This window comes from Macaca nemestrina, chromosome 2 (genome assembly GCF_043159975.1).
Source record: "Macaca nemestrina isolate mMacNem1 chromosome 2, mMacNem.hap1, whole genome shotgun sequence".
In the NCBI taxonomy this organism is placed as follows: Eukaryota; Metazoa; Chordata; class Mammalia; order Primates; family Cercopithecidae; genus Macaca; species Macaca nemestrina.
In genome coordinates, this window is record NC_092126.1 from 57,385,555 (window position 1) to 57,403,280 (window position 17,726).

Genomic DNA, 17,726 nt, shown 5'->3' on the forward strand with positions numbered 1-17,726 from the left:
TCTATGAAGGCAAGAATATTTTTCTGTTGCATTCACTGCTGAACTTCAGCTTCTAGAATTTTGTGGATGATCAATAAATATTTGTTGAATGAATGAATTCAGATGGTGTTTTCTTGTACTGCTTATCAAATTAGATTTTTTTTCACTCCTAAGAAAAATAAGTATCTCTTTAGGGCCTTGCTTATATTTTAAAGTTTTTTTAATTTTATTTTTTTGAATACATAGTAGGTGTATATATTTATGGGGTACATGAGATATATTAATACAGGCATGCAATATGTAATAATCACATCATGGAGAATGGAGTATCCATCCTCTCCAGCATTTATCCTTTGAGTTGCAAACAATTCAATTATGCACTTTTAGTTATTTTAAGTGTACAATTAAGTTATTATTGACAATAGTCACCGTATTGTACTATCAAATAGTAGTTCTTATTCATTCTTTCTATTTTTTGTACCCATTAACCATCCCTACTTAACCCCTCCTTCCCACTACCCTTCCCAGCCTCTAGCAACCATCCTTTTACTCTCTATGTCCATGAGTTCAATTGTTATGGTTTTCAGATCCCCTAATTAAGTGAGCACATGTGATGTTTGTCTTTCTGTGCCCCACTTATTTCACTTAACATAATGATCTCCAGTTCAATCCATGTTGTTGCAAATGACAGAACTTCATTCTATTTTTATGAATGAATAGTACTCCGTCATGTATATGTGCCACATTTTCTTTACCCGTTCATCTGTTGATGGACACTTGGGTTGCTTCCAAATCTTAGCTATTGAAAAAGTGCTGCAACAAACAGGAGTGCTGATACGTCTTTGATATACAGATTTCCTTCCTTTTGGGTATATACCCAGAAATGGGATTGCTGGATCATATGGTAGCTCTATTTTTAGTTTTTTGAGAAATCTCCACTTTTCTCCATAACGGCTGCACTAATTAGTGTATAAGGGTTCCCTTTTCTCCACATCCTCACCAGCATTTGTTATTGCATGTCTTTTGGATATAAATCATTTTAACTAGGGTGAGATGATATTTAACTGTAGTTTTGATTTGTGTTTCTCTAATGATCAATGATGTTGAGCACTTTTTAATGTAACTGTTTGCCACTCGTATATCTTTTTTTTTTTTTTTAGAAATGTCTATTTAAATCTTTTGCCCTGTTTAAATCAGCCACCACAGCTGGAAATGTGTTGAGTCTCATCTTAAGCCACTAAGACTCAGAGGCTCACCCAAGGCCCCTGATGTAGTACCTGGGTATCACTGCTAGTTATTCAGGGACCAAGGGCTCTTCAGTTAACAGGTGATGAATGTTGCCAGGACTGGGTCCTTCCCATCAAAGCAGTGGCTTCCTTTCTGGCCAAGGGATTGTCTAGAAATGTCCCCAGGAGCTAGGGGCTGGAATGAGGGCCTCACTACTCTGATGAGTGCCCTATCCTGGCTGTGGTTGAGCTGGTATCCAAGATGCAAGACAAAATCCTCCCCACTCTTCCCTCTCCTCCTCTCAAGTGAAGGGAAGGGGTCTCTTTTGGAGCTATGAGCTGTGCAGCCTGGGGTTAGGGGATGTGTGATGCCAGCACCTCTTAGCCACCCCAGCTGGTGTCTCAGTCTGTTGTGTGCTCCCAGTCAATTGTCTTTGGGCCCAGTTCAGTACTAGGACCTGCCTAAGAGTTGCAGCTCTTGTGGCCTAGACTGCCTTTCAAGTTTACTTAGAGATTTGGAGCACTTTAGCTATTGGCGGTGAGACTTGTGTAAGTTCATTTTCAGACCAGTGGGATCGGCAATTCCCCTCGACTAGGGCTGGTCCAGATGCTCCCCCCATGGGTGGGCATCAGCTGACTTTGGTCCAGTTTTTCCTTCTGGCTCTATCAGGACAGCAGAGATAGAGCCTCATAATTGCTGTGCGCTCCCTCCCCGAGCACACAGAAATGCTTTCCGTACCACACCACCACGGCAAAGGGGATGGAATTCAAGACTGTTCTTTCTGTCTCGTTAGTGCATCTTTCAGTGATGTGAAGTGAAAATCAGGTACTAGTAGAGCTCACCTGATTTTTTGTTCTCATGAAAGTGCTTTTTGCATGTTGATAGTTGTTAAATTGGTGTCCTTGTATGGGGGATGATCAGTGGAGCCTTTTATTCTGCCATCTTTCTCCACTTCCCCCTTAACCATCTTGACTTAACTTTTGTATATGTTGATAGGCAGGGGTCCAGTTTCATTCTTCTACATATGGAGAGACAGTTATCCCAGTACCATTTATTGAATAGGGTATCCTTTCCCCATTGCTTATTTTTGTTGACTTTGTTGAAAGTCAGTTGATTGCAGGTATGCAGCTTTATTTCTGGGTTTTCTATTCTGTTCCATTTGTCTATGTGTCTGTTTTTATAACAGTACCATGCTGTTTTAGTTACTGTAGTCTTATAGTATTGTTGGAAGTTGGGTAATGTGATGCCTCTGGCTTTGTTCTTTTTGTTCAGCATACTTTGACTATTTAGGCTTTTTTTTTTCTTTCCATGTGAGTCTTAGAATAGTTTTTTTCTGATACTGTAAGAAATTACTCTGGTAGTTTGAAAGGAATAGGATTGAATTTGTAAATTTCTTTTGGCAGTATGGCCATTTTAACTATATTGATTCTCCCAATTCATGAGCACAGAATATTTGTCCACTTATTTGTATCATCTGTTTTCTTCAGCAGTGTTTTGAAGTTCTCCTTGTAGAGCTATTCCATGTTCTTGAATAGATGTATTCCTAGGTATTAATATTTTTGTGGCTATTTTAATAGGATTGTGTTCTTGATTTGGCTCTCAGCTTTAACGTTACTGGTGTATAGAAATCCAACTAATTTTTGTACATTGATTTTTATTCTGAAACATTGCTGAAGTCATTTATCAGTTCTAAGAGACTTTTGGCAGAGTCTTTAGGGTTTTCTAGGTATAGAATGATATCATCAGCAAAGAGAGATAATTTGACTTCTTTTTTTCCTATTCAGAGGCCTTTAATTTCTTTCTCTTGCCTGATTGCTCTGGCTAGGGCTTTCAGCACTATGTTGAATAGGAGTGATGAGAGTGGGCATCTTTGTCTTGTTCCAATTCTTATGGGGCATGTTTCTAGCTTTTGCCTGTTCAATATGATGTTGGCTGTGGGTTTGTCATAGATGACTCTTATTATTTTGAGGTATGTTCCTTCAATGCCTAGCTTGTTGAGGATTTTTATCATGAACAGATGTTAGATTTTATCAAAAGCTTTTTCTGCATCTCTTGAGATCATCATAAGGTTTTTGTTTTTCATTCTTTTTATGTGGTGAATCACTTTTATTTATTTGCATATGTTGAACCAGCCTTGCATCCCAAAAATAAAGTCTACTGTGTTGCCATGAATTAACTTCTTAATATGCCGCTGGATTTGCTTTGTTTGTATATTGTTGAGGATTTTTGCATCTGTGTTCATCAGGGATATTGTCCTGTAGTTTTCTTTTTTCATTGTGTTTTGCCAAATTTTGGTATTAGAGTGATGCTGATTTCATAGAATAAATTAGGGAGGAGTCCCTCCACCTCACATTTTTAGAATAGTTTCAATAGGGATGGTACTAATTCTTCTTTGTACATCTGGTAGAGATTGGCTGTGAATCCATGTAGTGCAGGGTTTGTTTCTTGTTTGGCAGATTTTTTTATACTATTTCCACTTTGGAACTCTTTATTTGTTCAGAATTTCAATTTCTTCCTCATTTAATTTTAGGAGATTGTATGTTTCCAGGAATTCATCCATTTCCTCAAGATTTTCTAGTTTGTTTGCATATAGGTGTTCATAATTATCTCTTGAAATTTTTTGTATTTCTGTGTGATTGGTTGTGATGTCACCTTTGACATTTCTGATTGTGCTTATTTGAATTTTCTCTCTTCTTTTCTTTGTTAACATAGCTAGAAGTCTATTGCCCTTGTTTATCCTTTCAAAGAAGCAACTTTTCACTTTGTTGATCCTTTGTATAGATGTTTTGTTATTTCTTTTCTTCCACTAAGTTTGGAGTTAATTCATTCTTATTTATCTAGTTCCTCTAGGAGCAGTGTTAGATTCTTAACCTCAGACCTTTCTAGCTTCTTGGTGTAGGCATTGAACAGTAGAAACTTTCACCTTAAAACTGCCTTTGCTGTATCCTAGATATGCTGGTATGTTCTCTCTCTATGTTCATTTATTTAAAAGATTTTTTTTTATTTCTGCCCTAATTTTGTTGTTTACCTAAAAATCATTAAACGGTAAGTTGTTTAATTTCTATGTAATTATGTGGTTTTGAGAGATCCTCTTGGTATTGATTTCTTTTTACTGTATTATGGTCCAAGAGTATGGTTGGTATAATTTTGCTTTTTAAGAATTGTTTGAGACTTGCTTTATGAATGAACGTGTGGTTGATCTTACAGTATGTTCCATATGCATATGAGAATAAAGTATATTATATGGTTGGTGGGTGGTGTATTCTGTAGATATCTATTAGGTTCAATTTTTCAAGTGTTGGATTTAAGTACAGATTTTTTTTGTTGGTTTTCTGCCTTGATGATCTGTTTAACAATGTCAGAAGGGTGTTGAAGTCCCCCACTATTACTATGTGGCTCTCTAAGTCTTTTCATATGGCTAGCATTACTTGTTTTATAAATGAGTGCTCCACAGTTAGGTGTATATATATTTAGAATAGTTAGGTCTTTTGGTGAATTAAACTCTTTATTATTATGTAATGACCTTCTTCGCCCTTTTTTACTGAAATTGGTTTAAAGTCTAGTTTTTTTTCTGATACAAGAATTGTGACTATTTGCATGTTTTCCATTTGCATGCTAGATCTTTCTCCATTCCTTTACTTCAAGCCTATGGGCATTGTTATTACATGTGAGATGGGTCTTTAGAAGACAATGTACATTCAAGGTTAAGTTTGATCCTGTTGTGGTATTGTTAGCTGGTTCCTTTGTAGTCTCCATTGTGTAGTTGCATTATAGGAACTGTGAGCTGTCTACTTACGTGTGTTTTTGTGGTAGTAACTGTCATTCTTTTCATTTCCATATTTAGAACTCTCTTAAGAATCTTCTTTAAGGCTCATCTAGTGGTACAGATTCCCTTAGTGATTACTTGTCTGAAAAAGATTTTATTACAAATTCATTTATGAAGCTTAGTTTGGGGGAATATGGAATTCTTGGCTGGAATTTATTTTCTTTAAGAATGACAAAAATAGTCCCCCAACATCTTCTGGATTGTAAAGTGTTGGCTGAGAAGTCTGCTGTTAGCCTGATGGGATTCCCTTTGTAAGTGATATGACCCCTTTCTCTAGCTATCTGTAAGATTTTTTCTCTTTTGCATTGACCTTGAAAAGTCTGATGACTGTGTGTCTTGGAGATGGTTGTCTTGTATAGTATCTTGCATGGGTTCCCTGAATTACTTGAATTTACATGTCAACCTCTCTATCGAGATTTAAAAAATTTTCATAGATTACATTCTTAATTATGTTCTTCAAGTTGCTTAGTCTCTCTCTCTCACTCTCTCTCTCAGGAATGCTAATATGTCATAGATTTGGTCTCTTTACATAATCCCATATTTTTTCAGGGGTTTTGTTTATTTAATTATTTTTCTTTATTTGATTTAACTGGATTGATTTGAAGGACCAGTCTTCAAGCTCTGAAATTCCTCAGCTGTGTCCATTTTGCTACTTAGGCTTCCAATTGTATTTTGAAATTCTTGTAGTAAATTTTTCAATTTCAGAAGTTCAGTTTAGTTCTTTCTCAAAATGGGTATGTTGTCTTTCAAGGCTTGTATCATTTTTCTGGCTTCCTTGGATTGGATTTCAACTTTCTCTAGAATCTCATTGAGCTTCCTTGCCATCCGAGTTCTGACGTATCTGTCTATCATTTTAGACATTTTAATCTGTTTAGGATCTGTTGTCGGGATCGAATGTGATCTTTTAGAGGAAAGGAAACACCCTGACTCTTTGAGTTGCTGGAGATCTTTTCCTGATTCCTTGTCATCTGAGCAAACAAGTGTTTCTTTTTCTTTTTGAAATTGGTGTCATTTGAGTGGGGCTTTTTGTTTTTATATTATTTTCTCCCTTGAGGGTTTGACTGTAGCATAGATTGTATATTGATGACTGGCTTTATTTCTGGTGCTTACAGAGCACCAAGGTTCTGTGTGAGTTCTTTAGTGAGTTTTCTGTGTTAGGTGTCACAGGCATTGTGTGCTGAAGGAATTTATGTTTGTTTGGTGGTACAATACAGGCTGCAATTTAGTACATGGTGTTTAAGAGTAAGAGCTGTTAAATAGGCTCTTACTCAGTTGTTTACCTGTTTTGTATTGCAGTACATGTGCAGCAGTGCTCTGGGGAGGGGAGAAGGGGTGAGAGATGGCTCCCTCACCAAGTCTGTTCCTGGGTCTTGATGGAGTCCCCTTCAATCGCTGGCATCATGCTTGGATTATTTTAATCTCCAGGGGAGGGGTGTGTTGGTGGGCTGCACTCCACCATCCCTTAGGGTTGGTCCAAAGGTTAGGTCATCAGGAGACCCACAACTGCTCAGGGACCTGTGGGTCCTCTGAACTTGGCAGAGTCAGAGCTTGTTGTGGGATATGTCTGCAGATGGTCTGGTGATGCAGTAAGTCAAAGGTAGAGGATTCCTGGACAAGATGGTGGTACTGCAAGTAGTACCATGGATAGGAAGAATCAATATTATTAAAATGGCCATACTACCCAAGTAATTTACATATCCATTGCTATTCCTATCAAACTACTAGTGACATTCTTCACAGAATTAGAAAAAACTATTCTAAAATTCACAGGCAACCAAGAGCCTGAATAGTCAAAGCAATCCTAAGCAAAGAACAAAGCTTGAGGCTTCACATATCCAACTTCAAACTATACTATAGGGCTGCAGTAACCAAAACAGCATGGTGGTGCAAAAACAGACACATAGATCAGTGAAATGGGTTAGAGAACCCAGAAACAAACCTGTACACCTAAACCATCTGATATTTGACAAAGCTGACAGAAACAAGCCATTGGGGAAAGGACTCACTATTAATAAACAGTGCTGGGGTAACTGGCTAGCCATATGCAGAAGATTGAAGCTGGAGCACTTCCTTAAACTATATACAAAAATCACCTTAAGATGGATTAAATATTTAAATGCAGAACCTAAAACTATAAGAACTCTAGAAGAAAACCTAGAAAATACCATTCTGGACATAGGCCCTGGCAAAGATTTCATGACAAAGATGCCAAATGCAATTGCAATGAAAAAAATTGACTAATGGGATCCAAATAAACTGAAGAGCTTCTGCAAAGCAACAGAAACTATCAACAATGTTAACAGACAACTCAGAGACTGGCAGAAAATATTTGCAAACTATGCATCTGACCAAGGTCTAATATCCAGCATCTATAAGAAATTGAAAGAAATTTATAAGAAAAAACAAACCCTATTAAAAAGCGGACAAAGTACATAAACAGATGTTTCTCAAAAGAAGGCATATATGTGGCCAAGAAGCATATGAACAAAGTTCAACATCACTAATCATTAGAGAAATGCAAATCAAAGCCACAGTGAGATACCATCTCACACCAGTTAGAATGGCTATTATTAAAATGCCAAAAACAAGTGCTGACAAGGTTACAAAGAAAACAGAATGCTTTTACACTATTGGTGGAAGTGTAAATTAGTTCAACTATTGTGGAAGACAGTGTGACGATTCATCTAAGAGCTAAAAACAGAAGTACCAGCTGACCCAGCAATCCCATTACTGAGTATATACTCAAAGAACTATAAATTGTTCTGCTGTAAAGACACATGCATGTGTATGTTCACTGTAGCCCTATTTACAATAGCAAAGACATGGAATTAACCTAGATGCCCATCAGCAGTGGGCTGGATAATGAAAATGTGGTACATATATACTATAGAATACTATGCAGCCATAAACAAAAACAAGATCATCTTTACAGTAACATAGGTAGAGCTGGAGGCCATGATCCTAAGTGAACTAATGCAGGAAAGGAAAACTAAATATCAAATGTTCTCACTTATAAATGAAAGCTAACAATGAGTACACACGGACAAAAAAGAGAACAATAGACATTGGGGCCTACTTGAGGGTGGAGGGTGGGAGGAGGCTTAGGATAAAAAGTTACCTATTGAGTGCTGTGCTTATTACCTGGGTGATGAAAAAATCTGTACACCAAACTCCCATGACACACAATTTACCTATTAAAAAAACATGTATATGTACCCCTGAAAATAAAAGTAAAAAAAAGTGTTTATTATATTTTATCCAATGCTTTTATCTTTTCTATATTTCCAGAAATCAGTGTTGTTGCTTTGTATTTTTAAAGTAAATGCTGTAGTGTTTCATATTTGACCCCTATCTTCTCATTTGTCATATAAGATTCTCATATATTAGAAAAATTCTGCATGTTACTAAGATGAATTGTTCCTTGTGATTGTCTTATGTTTACAAACCCATTTAAATTTAACTTGCTGCAATCCGTGCATTTGGGGATGCTAATGTGCTCAATGAATATATTCTGTGGGCACATATCATTGTAGTCTTTTTTGTTTGACCATTTGCTTTTTGAAGCTCCTAGACATCACAGGCATGACAATAGCATTACTATATGAACATTGGTAAATTTGATGGGTAAAAATGTTCAGGATCTCTCAAAAGTGTCTCAAAATCTATGGAAAAGTAAGGAATGTCATATGAACTCATTTTTCCTTATTGTCTAGAGTCTTTTTTCTAAAAAAAGAAAATATTTTTATTCTGTTGTACAACGTGTTTGTGTTTTAAGCTAAATGTTATTACAAGAGTTACAAAGTTTAAAAAAGCTACAAGGTAAAAAATTTACAGCAAGCTAAAGTTAATTTATTATTGAAGAAAAAATAGTTTTTATAAGTGTAGTGTAGCCTAAGTGTCCAGTGTTTATAAAATCTACAGTAGTGCATAGTCATGTCCTGGGCCTTCATATTCACTCATTACTCACTCACTGCCTCACCCAGAGTAACTTCCAGTCCTGGAAGCTCCATTCATGGCATGTAGGTGTACCAGTTTTTATTTTTTATACTGCATTTTTCCTGTATCTTTTCTATATTTAGATCTGCTTAGAGACACAAATACCATTGTGTTACAGTTCCCTAGTTTTCAGTAGGCCTCAGAGAAGTTTGAAGTATGTCAGGTTACTGGTCTTTTAACGAAATGACACCTCTTTATTGAGAGATTATGTCTGGCTTTGTGGAACAAGTAGTCCTTTGTGTCTGTTCCCTGTCAGCTGTTGTTTGTTGCCCCTGGGGTTGTGACTTCCTCTAGAAATCCCCTCTGCTTTTAATTTGCTATTTCTAACCACCTGTGGATTGATTAGAACCAGGTAATCACAATTAGAATTAGTTTTCAAAATCAGAAAACATGATTGAGTGAAGAACCATGGGGCAATCCGATGAGAAACTTAATGAAGATGTAGTGTATGTGCCTTCTAAAATCCATTCTAATTGCTCTGAAGAACATTAAAAAAAAAAAAAAATTGGGGTTTTCTTTTCACATGCTTAAAATGGAATCATGTGACCTCCTACAAGGAGGAGCTGGTACCATTCCTTCCGAAATTATTCCAATCGATATAAAAATAATAATTCCAATCCCTAACTCATTTTATGAGGCCAGCATCATCCTGATTCCAAAGCCTGGCAGAGACACAACAAAAAGAGAGAATTTTAGACCAATATCCCTGATGAACATTGATGCCAAAATCCTCAATAAAATACTGGCAAACTGAATCCAGCAGCATATCAAAAAGCTTATCCACCATGACCAAGTGGGCTTCATCCCTGGGATGCAAGGCTGGTTCAACATATGCAAATCAATAAATGTAATCCAGCATATAAACAGAACCAAAGACAAAAACCACATGATTATCTCAATAGACACAGAAAAGGCCTTTGACAAAATTCAACAGCCCTTCATGTTAAGAACTCTCAATAAATTAGGTATTGATGGGACATATCTCAAAATAATAAGAGCTATTTATGATAAACCCACAGGCAATATCATACTGAATGAGCAAAAACTGGAAGCATTCCCTTTGAAAACTGACACAAGACAAGGATGCCCTCTCTCACCACTCCTATGTAACATAGTGTTGGAAGTTCTGGTCAGGGCAATCATGCAGGAGAAATAAAAAAGGGTATTCAATTGGGAAAAGAGGAAGTCAAATTGTCTCTGTTTGCAGATGACATGATTGTATATTTAGGAAACCCCATCATCTCAGCCCAAAATCTTAAGCTGATAAGCAACTTCAGCAAAGTCTCAGGATACAAAATCAATATGCAAAAATCACAAGCATTCCTATACCCCAATAACAAACAGAGAGCCAAATCATGCGTGAACTCCCATTCACAATTACTACAAAGAGAATAAAATACCTAGGAATCCAACTTACAAGGGATGTGAAGGACTTCTTCAAGGAGAACTACAAACCACTGCTCAATGAAATAATAGAGAATACAAACAAGTCGAAGAACATTCCATGCTCACACACAGGAAGAATCAGTATCGTGAAAATGGTCATACTGCCCAAGGTAATTTATACATTCAATGCCATTCCCATCAAGCTACCAATGATTTCCTTCACAGAATTGGAAAAAACTACTTTAAAGTTCATATGGAACCAAAAAAAGAGCCTGTATTGCCAAGACAATCCTAAGCAAAAAGAACAAAGCTGGAGGTATCATGCTATCTGACTTCAAACTATACTACAAGGCTACAGTAACCAAAACAGCATGGTACTGGTACCAAAACAGAGATAAAGACCAGTGGAACATAACAGAGTCCTCAGAAATAATACCACACATCGACAACCATCTGATCTTTGACAAACCTGACAAAAACAAGAAATGGGGAAAGGCTTCCTTATTTAATAAATGGTGTTGGGAAAACTGGCTAGCCATACATAGAAAGCTGAAAGTGGATCCCTTCCTTACACCTTATACAAAAATTAATTCAAGATGGATTAAAGATGTAAATGTTAGACCTAAAACCATAAAAACCCTAGAAGAAAACCTAGGCAACAGCATTCAGGACATAGGCATGGGCAAGGATTTCATGAATAAAACACCAAAAGCAATGGCAACAAAAGCTAAAATTGACAAATGGGATCCAATTAAACTAAAGAGCTTCTGCATAGCAAAAGAAACTATCATCAGAGTGAACAGGCAACCTACAGAATGGGAGAAAAGTTTTGCAATCTACCCATCTGACAAAGGGCTAATATCCAGAATCTACAAACAACTTAAACAAATGTACAAGAAAAAATCAAACAACCCCATTAAAAAGTGGGCGAAGGATATGAACAGACACTTCTCAAAAGAAGACATTTATGCAGCCCACAGACATGTGGAAAAAATGGTCATCATCACTGGCCATCAGAGAAATGCAAATCAAAACCACAATGAGATACCATCTCACACCAGTTAGAATGGCGATCATTAAAAAGTCAGGAAATAACAGGTGCTGGAGAGGATGTGGAGAAATAGGAACATTTTTACACTGTTGGTGGGACTGTAAACTAGTTCAACCATTGTGGAAGACAGTGTGGCGATTCGTCAAGGATCTAGAACTAGAAATACCATTAGACCCAGCCATCCGATTACTGGGTATATACCCAAAGGATTATAAATCATGCTGCTATAAAGACACGTGCACATGTATGTTTATTGCAGCACAATTCACAATAGCAAAGACTTGGAACCAACCCAAATGCCCATCAGTGATAGACTGGATTAAGAAAATGTGGCACATATACACCATGGAATACTATGTAGCCATAAAAAGGATGAGTTCACATCCTTTGTAGGGACATGGATGAAGCTGGAAACCATCATTCTCAGCAAACTATCCCAAGGACAGAAAACCAAACACCGCATGTTCTCACTCATAGTTGAGAACTGAACAGTGGGAACACTTGGACACAGGAAGGGGAACATCACACACTGGGGCCTATCATGGGTGGGGGAAGGGGGAAGGGATAGCATTAGGAGGTATACCTAATGTAAATGACGAGTTAATGGATGCAGCACACCAACATGGAACATGTTTACATATGTAACAAACTTGCACGTTGTGCACATGTATCCTAGAACTTAAAGTATAGTAAAAAAAACTTTAAAAACATAACAAGAAAAATAAAAAAAGAAAAACAAAGAATTATGTGACCTCCATATAAGTGAAATATTACCTTCTCTAATGGAAAGAAAGTGGGTTGATTGACCAGCCAGTATGTGGCCAACTGGGAATCCCATTTCTCCTTGTAAATTACTAAGCTATTATTTTGTATTGCATTTTTCTTTTTCCTGAGACTGGTAAGAATGAGTCAATTTGCCAGGGGTATCAAAGGTGAGTAAAAATGAAAGATGAATGTCAAAGTGAAGCTGCAAAACTGAGGTCAAAATTCTGAATTACAAGACTATATAATCCGGCTGAAATTACCTCTTGTCTTTTCTATATATGGCATTTGTTTTAGATTAAAAAACAATATGAGAAGCGGAGAAAAAAGAAAACTCAAAACAATCAAAGTGGGTACTTTTGCTGAATATGTATGCAGAACCTGCATCAATTACTCAAAGATGGACAATATAATCTTGGCATCATTCATCCTGTTTTATTATTTGACAGGTAGATTTTAAATTTTTATTGGATTTTATAATAGTTTTGCTGAGGCAGGCATGCAAATACTGCAAGGCTTGATGCTAAAAATGTAAACTAAGACTTGAATGTTCGCAGCATTAGGGTGTTTACAATTCCTGAAGTTCTTTCATCAACACCTATTTATTATTATCTTTGAGGCCCAAGTTGCACATTTTAGTTTAAATCCAGCTAAGTTCTGTGCTTCAAGTTCAGTTCACGTTTAACTAATTTAAAAAGCAAATGTTTAATACTGTGCTTCTCAATCTTGGCTGCACATTAGAATCACCTAATGAACTTTAACAATTCCTAATACCCAGGCCGTACCAATTAAATTGGAGAATGGGGAAGTGACCTAGGCAAAAGTTCTTGCTAAATCTCCCCAGGTGATTTTAGTGTTCAACGAACCACTGCTTTGTAATAAAGCCTAATCAGGTTAAACTCATCAAAGGGTTGGACAGGTGCCATTATAGACCTGTTCGACTCCTACTCCAGTTGGGACGTTCAAGCTTCTGCATGACTTTTAATTTGTTTATTCTTAGCTCCCTCTCACATATATCATGGAGTATTATTCAAATATCTTACATTGTATTACTTCACTCTTAGCAGAATATCTTACCGTCTCAAAATAAAACCACAACAAACCAAAACCAAACAAAGGTAGCCATCCACTGTGTAATTCCCCACTTCCCCCTACTTCCCCTCTTCACTTAGCTGTAGCTTCCTGAATCACTACTTCCTGCTCAATTGCAGAGCCATTGCCCTTGATTCATCCTCTTTTCTCCACAGTCCCCAGCTCTTCTGTCTCCCCTCCTGCTCCCCTGCAGCTTCTCCTTTCCTTGGCCCAACCTTCCTCTCAAGCTGCCACCCCAATTCTCTTCGTCTCCTGCAGGCTATTTGAATGCCTGACCTACAGTCACCATTTCAACTTCCTCAATGCTGTTTCTACTCTAGCTTCCACTCTCACATGCTACCAAAAAAAGCCTCTCAAGGCCCCACCAATGACTTCCACTGGCCAGTTCCAATAATCCGCTCCCTCCTTGCCCTATCTCTCTTTGCAGATATGCCAGATCTCTTCAGTGCTTTCTCATCTCAGCTGCCCCAACCACACTTCTTAATCCACTTCTTTCTCTACCTACACTTAAAGTACTTTTGTCCTGTAGGGTTCTACCCTTAGCTAGCTTCTAGACTCTCTCTGCATGTTCTTCTTGGGTACTTCCAGCCAATCTCATGGCTTCAGCTAATTCTCACATGATATTGGTTGGTAGCCCAACGTCTCTCCTAAATGTTGGGCTTTTACGTTCATCCATAAACACTGCAAAAATCCCCCAAATCTCTGTGCCTATAACTGCCTAGAACATTCCCTCAGAAACCACTCCCAACACACAAAACTAAATCCTAAAGGAATAAACAAATCAAAACAAAACAAAAAATAACAGCACAATAAAAAATTCCTTCTGTCTGTGTTTGTGCCGCAATTTCTCCAGTCACCCAGTCTCTAAGCTGCTGTCTTTCCAGTCACACATGAGACCTTGTGACACTTTAATCATCTATTGAATCCATCTCTTTGTCTGAATGTCACTGCCCAAGTGAAGGAACTCATTTTCCTCCATACAAATTATCATAATTTCCTTTCACAGGGCCACCAGAGAGATTGTTTAAAAAACACAAATTTTACTGTATTATGTTTCTACTTACAGCTCTTCAGCAGCTGCCCATTGCTTCCTGCACACATTACACTTTCTCATAGTGTGCTGACCCTTCCTTCCGTGAGTGTCCACACATCCTTTGCAGGGTCCTTACTATACACAGCCCTCACACCTCTCAGCTTGGGCTCCAGCCTCACCCAGTGCTGCACTGCACTGACTCGCAGGAGACCTTTTCTGATGTTGCCTGTTATCTCGACATTCCCTCCCCTCAGAGAATCCGACTTACCCTTTAAGATTCAGATAAAGAATTATTTCTTCTGTGAACTTGTTCTCTGAATGCCATTCTCCTCTTTCAATTCTGTTATGGAGTTAGTCACTTCCTAAATCAGGCTCACAGAGGGAGGATAATATAATTGATCACATTGTTTTAAAATGTTTAGAATTTTATTTTAATTTCACCTACGAAAATAAGCATGTTCTTGTATGGACTGAAATGCTATAAATAATGAGAAAATTCATTTTATTATCCCCAATTTCAGTCTCTTTCCCAGAGTTCAACATGGTTATCATTTGAATGTGTAAGCTTATAGACACTTTATTACAATTTGAATCTATACATAAAAATGTTGAATTAGGGCTGGGCATGGCGGCTCACACCTGTAATCCCAGCACTTTGGGAGGCTGAGGAGGGCGGATCACAGAAGGTCAGGAAATCGAGACCAGCCTGACCAACATAGCAAAACCCTGTCTCTACTAAAAATACAAAAATTAGCCGGGTATGGTGGTGGGTGCCTGTCGTCCCAGCTCCTTGGGAGGCTGAGGCAGGAGAATGGCTTGAACGTTTGAGGTGGAGGTTGCAGTGAGCAGAGATGTGCCATCGCACTCCAGCCTGGGCAACAAGAGCAAGTCTCTGTTTCAAAGAAAAAAAAAATTGAATTAGTTTTTGAAGCTTTACTGAAATATAATTGACATATTCTAAACCCTACATATTCAAAATATGTAATTTGATAAATTTTGATGATAGTATATAAATTACGGTGAAATCATCCATGTTTCCCTCTACCACTTGGTAATCCCCCTCTCCCATCCTTTCCCAACCTACAATTCCCAGATAACCACTGTTGTTTTCTGTCATGATGTTTACATTCCTAACATTTTATATGAATGAATCTTACAATATGTGGTATCTTTTTTCCGTCTTCTTTTACTCAGCAAAATTATTTTGAGATTCATCCATGTTCTTGTGTTCCTTTTTATTCCTGAGGAGTATTTTATTGTATAGATACATTTGTGTATCCATTAAACTATTAAGAAAAATTTGAGTTGTTTTTAGCTTTTGGCTGTTATAAATAAAGCTGCTGTGATATTTATGTGCAAATCTTCATATGCGCACGTGCTTTCATTTCTCCATTATGTTTGTATAATATATATTATGTATATATAATGCATGTACATAATATATGTTATATATAATGTATATGGTGTTACACTGAGTGGGAGTAATGGGGAAAATTCCATCTACTTCCTCTACCTGAAAGTGAAAACTGAGCTCCAAATCAAATTCCTGTATCTCTTTAGTTCCATGAGATTGTCCAGATATCTACTCAGTTATCTGACTGAGCTGCAGTCTTCTGCTTGGTCTCTCAGCCTTTTGCCCTACGCCTAGAATTGGCAAATGCCTTGTGAGAAAAAGTAGCATGGAGAATCTCAGTTCACCTCTCTAAGATTCCCTTTCCTCTCTGATCTTGGTCTCCCACCTGTGTGTTGCCTTCACAGCTTTTCTCTTTCAAACAGCTGTGGTTTTCGGTTTGTTTTATATCAAGTTTTTCCAAGTGTTTGTAGCAGAAGCATTAGTGTGCTTCAAGCTTCCCCAGTGGAGTAAAAAATAGAAGTTTAAGATGAAGAAACATTATAGACATGTCCTACTTTTCTATTATTAAATAAGAATATTTGCTAATCTGGTTATTTTTATTCACTCACTTAAAAATATTTGTTCAATGTGAATTGTGTATAAGTTATCTGCCAGACACCAGCAATGCAGCGTTGACTCAAATAGACAATGCTGCCGTTATGAAACTTCAAGTCTAGTAGGAGACCTAGATGTCAAACAAATAATGCCATGCACAAATATAGAATTATGAACTGTTATAAATGCTAAGCATAATGGTGATTATAATAATAATAGCTAAACTTGATAAATTGTTTTCCATATGCAGTTCTCTGCTTAAATATTATTTAACTCATAGCTATCTCATACAATGGGGAAGTAAGCTGATTAGAGAAACTTAATGCTATGGCTATTTGAATTCCCAGTTAAAGCTTGAGATTATTAATTAATAGTGCTATTAAGTCTATCCAGTTGGTGGATTTTCTCCTTCAGAACTGACCTGGGTATAAGTGTATAGAAGACAGATGAATGGGTTGGAAAGTGAAAAGAGGAGGTGGATAATGGATATTGATAAATTGGAGATGTTAATAGGCTTGGTAATGCATTGATATTAAAAAGAAAACTGTATCAGTGGGGGTACTCGAGCAAGTAAGTTGGAATGAAAGAAAATTATGATCGGAAGAATGGATCACGGAAGTGATAATGAATGTAAACAGTTTTTGCTGATGAGAAAGTAAAGATTATGACTACTTGAGTGGGTAGCTAAGGTAAAGGAGTTCCTAGGAATGAGGAAATATGGGAACTGAGAGCTTAAGGATGGCTAATTTATGGAATTGTCAAAGTTATTCAGGATGCTTAGCAGGAGCTGCAGTAGAGAAGACTAAGTTTGGAGGAGGTCATTAGAAATAGATTTAAATTTTTGTCAAGGTTCTGTATTGTATCTGTAGCTGCTATTGTTATTAGGATTTGCTTCTGAATTATTTTAAGCAGTAGGGTTCTGTGCTAAACAAAATCCTTCTAAGCTAGCCTGAAGTGGCCCGATGTTTTATGCATCGTAACTATGAACATCAATTAGGTAATTGTGCTATAATATAGTGCCTTTGAGACAACTGAATGGATTATGTTTGGTTTCTTCTTTTACTGTCAAAATATCTCATTTTATTGCTTAGTGTACACATTCACCTCTGGCAGTCCTCCTTTTCGTCCTCCTCCCCCACTTCTTCTTCTTTTTTTTTTTTTTTTGCTTTTATTATGAAATGAGAAATCAGATAAATTTATTTAAGAGCATGGAAAGTAGAAGTAAATAGACTTTGAATAATTACCTGAACTAAACATAAGAATAAGCTTTTTTAGGTGTTTATTCAAAGTCTGTTTACTTCCACTTTCCTTGCCCTTAAATAAGTTTATCCAATTTCCCATTTTTACTTGCTTTTAAAATATATTTTGCAGTTTCTCAAACTCAAGAACACTTGAGTTTATCATTATATGACTTCAAGATAAACAA